The 10,594-nt window shown below is 37.0% G+C and overlaps 2 long non-coding RNA genes across 2 annotated transcripts; both read right to left on the bottom strand.

The window, feature by feature from the left end:
- Positions 1-1,457: 1,457 nt before the first annotated feature.
- On the bottom strand, positions 1,458-3,040 carry LOC138900876 (uncharacterized). Its single transcript, XR_011412193.1, has 2 exons — positions 2,138-3,040; positions 1,458-2,052 (listed from the first exon to the last, which is right to left on the bottom strand). It is a non-coding gene; the product is annotated as an uncharacterized lncRNA (long non-coding RNA).
- Positions 3,041-3,171: 131 nt separating this feature from the next.
- On the bottom strand, positions 3,172-4,979 carry LOC117274799 (uncharacterized). The gene is made up of 2 exons (XR_004504987.2): positions 4,624-4,979; positions 3,172-3,684 (listed from the first exon to the last, which is right to left on the bottom strand). It is a non-coding gene; the product is annotated as an uncharacterized lncRNA (long non-coding RNA).
- Between the last annotated feature and the right edge of the window lie 5,615 nt (positions 4,980-10,594).

The raw sequence follows: 10,594 nt of genomic DNA, 5'->3' as shown, positions 1-10,594 counted from the left end.
CCCTTCGTTTTGTGACTAAAGTTCAAATTGAAATCTAAATCTAGAAGAACAGACACAAACACTAAGTTTCGTCGAATCTCTGGATCATATAGAACATCATGTAACATTAAAGATCGGCCACCACGCATGTCCATTCTGCAAATGCTTTCGCTAGATTTGCATTATTTCCCACATATACATGCCTTGATCCAGGTAGAACTCGACGAAACTCTTTAAACGCTTCTCTATCACGGCTCACATGGTCGGTAGCCCCTGAGTCTATAATCCACACAGGATAAGATTCAATTAGTAAAACAGTTCTATAAACATATATAGCACTTAGAGATGCGTTTTGAAATGCTACCTTTTTCGACTTAGTGTACTCACGAGCAAAATGCCCTGGAACTTGACAATTGTAGCACTTCATCTTTCTCTTGTCTTTCTTCTTGTAGAACCATTTTTCTTTCTTGGAATTTGGCTTGTTTCTTTTCTTAGAGGATCATTCTCCGGTCTCATTACCCTTTCCGTCACTTATCCAGTTTCTCTTGCGCTTAAAGCTTGATCTCTTTGTACCACTTGATTCTGCTACAAAGATATTAGGTACAGCTTTAGCAGTACCAAACCGCTCGTCTTCAAGCTCCACATGATGGGCAACATCAGCAAAAGTTTTGATGCTATCATTGTGGGCCAAGTTAACCTTCAGATGTTCCTAATTATTGGGAAGAGACCGAATCACTGTCTGAACCTATTGCTCATCAGAGAGATCATGGCCAGCACTTTTTAGTTGAGCAATCATATTTGATATCACCCTTAGATATTTCTTGACACTGTGATCATGACGCTTTTTGTACGTGTCAAACTTTATTGTCAGCTATCGAAGGCGAGTCACAGTTGTACCCCCATATGTCTCTCTCAAATGTGCCCACATGGCTTGAGCAATAAGATATTGCTCATATTCATAGATGAGATCATCAGCAACTGAACTTACAATAATTCCACGTGCAGTGGAATCTTTTTTTTTCAAATATTGTAAGTTTCCAGATCCCTCCTGTGTTGGGCAGTATTACCCTCCTCTGGGTGACTTATAACATGGTTAATACTTTCAAGTGCATCTTACTCTTCGAGTACATGCCACATTTTATGATTCTAGATGTCGTAATTTTCACCATTCAGTTTGTCACCCTTGTTCAAGTCAGCAATGATACTTTTCGATACTATGTCTGTTATTAGAGACAATGTTATAAGTTTAACTCATCAATATATATACTGCAGTCAATTTATGCATGTGATTACACACTCAAGCAAATTAATTAGAATATTAATTCCACATTTGGCACAGAATCGAAAGATCACTACGCTTCCATTCATCATCTATAACTAAATATTTTAATTAATATTAAAATAACTTCTGTACTTTATTTCTAGTCTCAATCCATTACAAAATAAAATAATAAATAATATATGTAACTGGTGAGACAAACAACATAATTTAAATTTCATTAAAACAAAATATATAATAACAATTTACATGTTTGTTAGGACATTCATATACCAATCGAATATTAACTCTTGTACATATAAGCTAAAAGGTGCACTAGGCCAAATATCATAATATATCTCAGTTAAAATTTCACCCCAAGGCTCTCGAAGAGAGTCCGCTAAAATAACTAATGCTTCCCAATCAGTAATTTTTATGTAATTAGCCAATTCAGCTTTTTTTAACTGAAAAAGGTGTACATGTTCAGGAATGGAAGCATCAGGGCCCATTTTAAATTCCTTAAACTCCCTAAATTTCTTTTCTCCTTCCCTTCGTTTTGTGACTAAAGTTCAAATTAAAATCTAAATCTAGAAGAACAGACACAAGCACTAAGTTTCGTCGAATCTCTGGATCATATAGAACATCATGTAATATTAAAGATCGGCCACCACGCATGTCCATTCTGCAAGTGCCTATCGCTTTGACTTCAAGATTTTCATTATTTCCCACATATACATGCCTTGATCCAGGTAGAACTCGACGAAACTCTATAAACGCTTCTCTATCACGGCTCACATGGTCGGTAGCCCCTGAGTCTACAATCCACACAGGATAATATTCAATTAGTAAAACAGTTCTAGAAACATATATAGCACTTAGAGATACGTTTTAAAATGCTACCTTTTTCGACTTAGTGCACTCACGAGCAAAATGCCCTGGAACTTGACAATTATAGCACTTCATCTTTCTCTTGTCTTTCTTTTTGTAGAACCATTTTTCTTTCTTGGAATTTGGCTGGTTTCTTTTCTTGGAGGATCATTCTCTGATCTTATTACCCTTTCCGTCACTTATCCAGTTTCTCTTGCGCTTAAAGTTTGATCTCTTTGTACCACTTGATTCTGCTACAAATGCATTAGGTACAGCTTTAGCAATACCAAACCGCTCGTCTTCAAGCTCCACATGATGGGCAACATCAGCAAAAGTTTTGATGCTATCATTGTGGGCCAAGTTAACCTTCAGATGTTCCTAATTATTGGGAAGAAACCGAATCACTGTCTGAACTTATTGCTCATCAGAGAGATCATGGCCAGCACTTTTGAGTTGAGCAATTATATTTGACATCACCCTTAGATGTTTCTTGACACTATGATCATGACGCTTTTTGTACGTATCAAACTTGATTGTCAGCTATCGAAGGCGGGTCATATTTGTACCCCCATATGTCTCTCTTAAATGTGCCCACATGGCTTGAGCAATAGGATATTGCTCATATTCGTAGATGAGATCATCAGCAACTGAACTTACAATAATTCCACGTGCAGTGGAATCTTTTTTTTTAAATATTGTAAGTTTCCAGATCCCTCCTGTGTTGGGCAGTGTTACCCTCCTCTGGGTGACTTATAACATGGTTAATACTTTCAAGTGCATCTTGCTCTTCGAGTACATACCATATTTTACAATTCTAGATGTCGTAATTTTCACCATTCAGTTTGTCACCCGTGTTCAAGTCAGCAATGATACTTTTCGATGCTATGTCTGTTATTAGAGACAATATTACAAGTTTAACTCATCAATATATGTACTGCAGTCAATTTATGCATGTGATTACACCTCAAGCAAATTAATTAGAATATTAATTCTACATTTGGCACAGAATTGAAAGATCACTACGCTTCCATTCATCATCTATAACTAAATATTTTAATTAATATGAAAATAACTTCTGTACTTTATTTTAAGTCTCAATCCATTACAAAATAAAATAATAAATAATATATGTAACTGGTGAGACAAACAACATAATTTAAATTTCATTAAAACAAAACATATAATAACAATTTACATGTTTGCTAGGACATTCATGTACCAATCGAATACTAACTCTTGTACATATAAGCTAAAAGATGCACTAGGCCAAATATCATGATATATCTCAGTTAAAATTTTACCCCAAGGCTCTCGAAGAGAGTCCGCTAAAATAACTAATGCTTCCCAATCAGTAATTTTTATGTAATTAACCAATTCAGCTTTTTTTAACTGAAAAAGGTGTACATGATCACTTAACTCATTTTGCCTCGTCCTTAAGACATTCCTGATGACTTCAGGCTCCGAGTCTGAATCATTATAGAAATAAGTCATGCGACGACGTATCCTTCTACATTGTCCCCTTTCCCGACTTCGAGAACTCCCATTTGGAGTAATTTGAGTGTGTCCCTATTCAGCCATATCTGAAATAAGACCAAGGAAACAATAAGAATGGCTACAATTATTCAATGTGACAAAATATGTCACATACTCGTAGAAGAAAAATTAAATCTAAGGGATTACGGCTAAACTAGTATATATATACAAATATATACCCATGAATAAGGAACCATCCATTTTCGGAAAGCCAAACAGAGGTTCAATTAATCAAATTCATGGTCAAGCTGTCATAGTGTGATGCAATCTCTTTACAATTTTAGAAATTCATAGGACAACACAGATTATTGTACTGTTTTTCAAGAGAAAGAAAAAAAATAAAACTATATTTCTCAAACAGTATATAGTTCATCCTGTAAAAGCATTATGTCTATATTTCAATGAGAACTCGTTATACTCTCTTCCCTTGTTCGTTTCATAACGAATTCGTCATTACTTTTTGTGATAACTTATCCAACAATAGAAATAAAAGCATAATAGATGCTTTCACCCGCAAATACTCACTGGTGCTTTCCACAATATAACACAGGCCAACAAAGATCACAATATTTAGCCTGAAAAGGCCCACGAAACATTGCAAGTATAGAATTCTGATTTCACAGATCTTAAGCATTTTTTTTATAAGGAAATACATTAAAGGGCCTTAAAATTTACCCACAATTGAATAGTGAGATTCCGGTGCAGACAGACATTGAGATAAAAAAAAATTAGGATCATGTCTGCACTTTTAATCCATACTTTTGAAAATCCCTTACAACTTCATTGTTATCACGTTAAAAGCCAACTGTTCCATCATCGTTTTCAAATTTTGAATTTCATCCAAAACATAGCAATAACTGACAGAAAACAAAACCAAACAGTGTTTGTCACATAAGAAGTTTCAAGACTTGAAAGCAATTTAAAGAAAAAACTTGGCTCTGGTGCCATTGTTGAATAAGCAGTAACAGAGACATCGAATTGTGTACCTGTTAACAGTAGCGGAAGTCTTGCAGAACCTGCTTTGATCAATTTCTCAAGTTCGACTTCGTCTCTCTTAGAAACGAAATACTTTTCACAAACTAGATGTCTTCTTCTTTTCTTTTAGTGTGTTTCTATCTTTGTAGGGAGAATTGCACAGAGTATTATTTCTCTGAAGAAGGAGAGCCTTGATTATATAAAAAAAGAAAGTTGTTAGAGAAAAAAAACAACCGAAAAACTGATCCACGTTGATCCCCACATTCCCACATACATTGCAACGTGCCGTAGTTTTGTTTTAGGAGTTAAACTTTCCTAGGTAACTTCCTTTAATAATATCTTCTTTAAAACGGGTCGGGTCAGTCTACATGGGTGACCCAAACCCAATATCCAACAATTAGGTACAAAATCATTTTGAGGTGACTAATAATACAACTACCGTAACATTTGTGGTGTTTAACAAGGTTGCTGGAGAATGCTTGGATACATCTGCTTTTAAATAGCTGAACATGTATTATGGGAATAAGAAACATATATCTGGATTTCCGTAGATCGGTACAACTTGGACTCAAACTAAAAGATTATCCCATCTCAAAAGTGTACAAGATAGACATTAAGCTTGAATTAGAACATGTTTGACAAAAGTTTAAAACACAACTGAGAAAAGTATTACTGCAACTAATGATCAAATTGTTGGAAAACATGTGATGAAGAAACTCAATTTCGATAATGGAATTAAAAAAATGTCCGGGGCTTATATATATAACATATATATGATTAAGCTGTACAATGTCACTTAGTATTACGAGTGTATCTGTTATCTTATATTTGAGTTATTATATAATAAATGGTTTGATTTGTTATGTTGTATGCGGTAAAATTGCTTAGTGATAGTTGGACAAATGAGGAGGTCACACGTGGAACTAAAGACAGGTAAAGATATGAGTCAGCAAGTAGTTGATATTGATTGAAAGCATGAGACCGGAGCTAGGTGAATTCCAATGACACGGTAACCAATAACAAAAATTTGAGGAATTGATAACGGATAACATTCAATGAGCAGTCGTTACAGAAAATATCTGCATTTATAGCCAATCGTTATGAAGGTTATCCGCCATCAATATCTGCCATCAATGAAGGTTTTATTCTTATTCAAGAGGAGCTTAATTTGAAAAAATTAGTGTCTATTGTAGGACACGAAACATTCTTTACACAAAAGCTTAAATCAGCTCTCATTCTATAACACTGTTCTTTGACTTTATTTCTAATATTGTCTCGCTTCTGTTGACAAAGAGGCTAAGTTCATAGCCACAATTGTATTTCCTTTAAGTTCATTTTATAATCTAATTATTGTTCTTGTTTATTTCATATTTATGGATCAAATTAATTCACGTGTCTATAAACCACGTTACAAATTCAATTATACAGTTTTAAGGGGGTAAACAGTTTGGCGCCCACCGTGGAGAATAGACAATTGTGTAATCGCTTCGATCCATTTATCTATTACTGACAAAATTTGATTTCTTAACAAAGAAAAATCAGATATGGCAGCTAACGATGTCAACAATTCCTATAATGTTGGAGCACACAATGAACATGAGGATGTGTCCAACGTGATAACTCAACCAGCGAAACCCGCAATCAAGGAGATGAAACAACTCCAGTTCGTGAAGATCAAAATCCTCGACATCTGAGGAGTTCAACTCCTAATGATCCAGATGATGAATGTGTTGTAGAAACGGTCAAGATCCTTAGAGAGCAACAAAGGGCAATTGTGGATCACCTCTCAATACAAGATCAGGTGATGACAGAGTTGAAATAGGAATTATCGGGTGCTTCCAATACTTCTAATAGAAGAGCTCAGATTCCACCCACCGTCCCAGCAAATCAAACAGTTCAATGAACTTGAAACAACGCTCCAAGGGAGGAGTAGTTTGGTTTTAACGAGGCAGGAGGTACTGATAGTGGATCTGGGAATGACAACAATGCAAATGATTCTTTCAAAACCGAGCTCATGGATTCATGAAGGAAATGAACGACCTAATGGACCAAAATGCAAAGGAATTTCATGCTCGGATGGATCAGATCCCGGGAGCGCTGGCGATGTTAAAGGGATCGGATTCTAAAAAGTATACGTAGTTGCCGTTAAAACCAAGTGCGGCTCCAAAGTTGATTTCGAAAAGGATTAAGATGCCAAATATTCCGAAAAATGATGGGACTTTGGATCCACATGAACATATCACGAGATACACTGTGGTTGTAAAGGGAAATGACCTGGCCCAACACGAGATCAAAGCTCATGCTGTAAAAGGAAATGCTTTGTAGATTCGTTTATTAAAGCTCATACTGGAGCAGGAAAGGTCCAAGAAAGGAAGACGGATATATTCAGAATATCCCAAAGAGAATCTGAATTATTGTGAGAGTTCGTGATCCGATTTCAGAAAGAAAGGATGATGTTGCTGGCAGTACCAGATGAGTGGGCAGTGGAGGCATTTACAAAGGGTCTCAACCCATTGAGTTCCGATGCCTCCCGGCAACTGAAGAAAATCTTGCTAAAACTTCAGGCAACCACATGGGTAGATATTCATAATCATTACGAGCCAAAGATCAGAATAGAAGATGATCAACTGGGTTCTTCGGCAACTTCCAAAGGATGGAATCGTGATCGAAATCAAGATGAGTTCAAAAGTGATTTTGATTCAGATTGCAGGTCCTCTAGGAGTTGTTTTTAACCTTACGAAAGGGCCGATAGGCAAGGAAATAAAGTTTTTTAGTCTTCGGATAGGTTGCTACCGATAGTAGGGCGGATCGTGGTCGAAGTAGCAGATCTTTATAGGAGAAAAAGGTGTCGGATCCCGAGATTTAGCATATCCCAGGTTATCCGACTACAACTTTGACATCAACTTGGTAGAACTAGTGTCGGTTATGAGGAATATTTAAGAAGCTAGGTTCCCGAAACCAATCTGGTCGGATCCTAGCCAAAGAGATCCTAATCTATGGTATGAGTTTCCAGAAAATCACGGCCACAGGACTGGGGATTGCCAATACCTTCGTGAAGAGGTAGCAACATTGTTGAATAATGATCACCTCAGAGAGTTTTTAAGTGATCGGACCAAGAATAACTATGAGAAAAATTAGGATATTGCAGAACCATCAAAACCGGCTACAGGGTCACCTCATATGACGATAAACATGATCTTCGGTGGAGACAAAGTAAATGGGGTGACATTTTCGGCAGCAAAGAAAACAAAGATATTGGTAACTCATGGCAAGAGGAACCGAGAGGTCTCAAAAGATGACATCACCTTTATAAAATAAGATGTTGATGGACTTCTTCTACCGCATAATGATGCTCTGGTAATTTCTCTTAATATTTTAGATTTCAAAATTAAGTATGTTTTGGTAGATCCAGAAAGTTCATCCAACATCATACAATAGAGAGTTTTGGACCAAGCAAAGTTAACCAGAAACATAGCTATCACAACAAAACTTCTAGCTAGGTTCAATTTAACGAGTGTAACGACCCGAGAAGTAATCTTATTGCCAACAAATGGCGAGGGAGTAATGAAGACCACCCTGTTTGAAGTGGTAGATGGCGACATGGGCTATAATGTAATCCTTTGAAGGCCATAGATACATGAAATGAAGGTTGTACCTTCAATATACCATCAACTGTTGAAATTTCCCACACCAGAAGGGATCAAGCAGATCAGAGGAGATCAACCGGCTACAGGGAAATGAACACAATGACCGTTTCTAGTAGCAATGGCAAATAAACTAGCAAATAGTAATTATAGGAATCGATGCCATCTTCCACCGCGATTGAAGTTGATAAAGAAGAGGAGTCATCAAAATTTTGTCAGGTACCGAGGTCTTTTCAGGTATCGGAGGAAACGGACACGACCAAATCAATTGCAGAAGAGCTCGAATAAGTGGCCTTGTTCGAGGAGTTCTTAGAAAGAAAATTTAATTTAGGAACGTGTTTGAATCCTAGGCTCAGGTTAAAAATTATGGATTTTCTAAAATCTAACGTTGATTATTTTTCATGATTGCATTTAGATATGGCAGGTATTCCATTGGAAGTGGTTGTCCCTAAGCTGAGTTTGGATCATAACTTCCCTCCAGTAAGGCAGAAGAAACAACTGATAGCAGAGGTCAGAAACAGGTTTGTCAAGGAAGAGGTAACATAGTTATTAAATATAGGTTCAATTCGGGAGGTGAATTACCCCGATTGGAAATATAACGTAGTGCTAATGCCTCAAAAGAATATTAAATTTAGCACGTATGTATATTATAAAGATCTGAATAAGGCATGCCCTAAAGACTTTTTTCCGTTGCCAAACATTGATCAAATGATTGATGTTACGGTCAGACATGAGTTAATGAATTTTCTTGATGGTTATTCCAGGTATAATCAAATTAGGATACACCTGGAAGATCAGGAAAAGACGTCATTTATCATAAATTTTGGCACATACTGCTATAATGTGATGCCTTTTGTGCTTAAGAATTCCGGAGCCACCTATCAAAGGCTCGTCAATAAAATGTTTGAAAAATAGATAGGTAAGACAATGGAGGTTTATATTGATGACAGGTTAGTTAAGTCTCTTATTGCAGGAGAGCATTTGAAACATCTGCAAGAAACATTTGATATTCTGAGAAAATATAACATGAAGCTCAACCCGGATAAGTGTGCCTTTGGAGTTAGTTCTGATAAGTTCTTGGGGTTTCAGGTCTCTCATAGAGGAATCGAAGTAAACCCCGATAAAATCAAAGCCATCAAGGATATCCTGAACCAGTTAACAACTGTGAAGGAAGTACAAAGTTTGACCGGTAGATTGGCGGCTCTAAGAAGGTTTATCTCAAGGTCTTGGGAGAAATGCCATCACTTCTTTTCGCTTTTGAAAAAGAAGAACAATTTTGTGTGGACTCCGGAATTCCACCAGGCATTGAAAGATCTAAAAAGGTACCTGTCTAGCCTTTTATTGCTGTCAAAACCGATAGAAGGTGAGCAATTGTTAATCTATTTAGAGGTCTCGAAAGTAGCAATAAGCGTTGCTCTAGTCCGGGAGGAAGAAGGTATGCAATTTTATGTTTATTATGTTAGTAAAATTCAATCAGGAGCGAAGACATGTTATCTGCACCTTAAGAAATTGGCCCTACCTCTCGTAGTCGCCTCTCGAAAGCTTAAGCCCTATTTTCAATGTCATCCTATAATCATTGTGACAATCTTTCCCTTGAGGAATGTCCTTCATAATCCTGAGCTATCGGGTCGTTTGGCTAAATGGTAGTCGAAGTTAGTGAATTCGACATTGTATACAAGCCCAGGACTATAATCAAGTCACAAGTTTTGACTGACATCGTGGCTGACTTTAGTCAGAGATTAATGCCTTTAGCTGCTAAATAAGCAGTGTTGGTATCGGGAACGGTATCAGGTGTTTGGACCTTGATTATGGATGGAGCTTCCAACGTAAAAGGGTCTGGTCTCAGTGTCCTTCGGGGGAGACCCTGAGGCAGGCCATTAGAATTGTGCCACTATCTAACAATGAAGCTGAATACGAGGCTTTGATTGTAGAGATTGAACTAGCTCGGGGACTACGTTCCAAGGTCTTCGAAATAAAGTGTGACTCCTAATTTGTGATAAACCAAGTATACAGAATTTTTGAAACCACAGAGGAGCGCATGCAACAATACCGGAATAAGGTTCAAGTATTACTTTCCCAGTTCATGGAGTGGTCAATCATCGACATTTCAAGGGCTGAGATTGTGGAAGCAGACATGAAAAGGTCTGATTCCCGTACGGTAGTTCAATTATTGCATTCGGTGTTGGATGTGGATGGCTACTGTGAAGTTAAATCAACCAACTTAATTTGGGATTGGAGGAATGAGTTTATAGAATATTTAAGGCATGGAAAATTACCTGAAGACCCAAAAGCATCCCGGGTACTATGGACCAAGGCAGCTTGTTACTGTCTAGTTGAT

The sequence above is a fragment of the Nicotiana tomentosiformis genome, chromosome 11 (genome assembly GCF_000390325.3).
Source record: "Nicotiana tomentosiformis chromosome 11, ASM39032v3, whole genome shotgun sequence".
In the NCBI taxonomy this organism is placed as follows: Eukaryota; Viridiplantae; Streptophyta; class Magnoliopsida; order Solanales; family Solanaceae; genus Nicotiana; species Nicotiana tomentosiformis.
The sequence above is the reverse complement of the archived record's forward strand: the minus strand, read 5'-3'. Positions and strand labels throughout refer to the sequence as shown.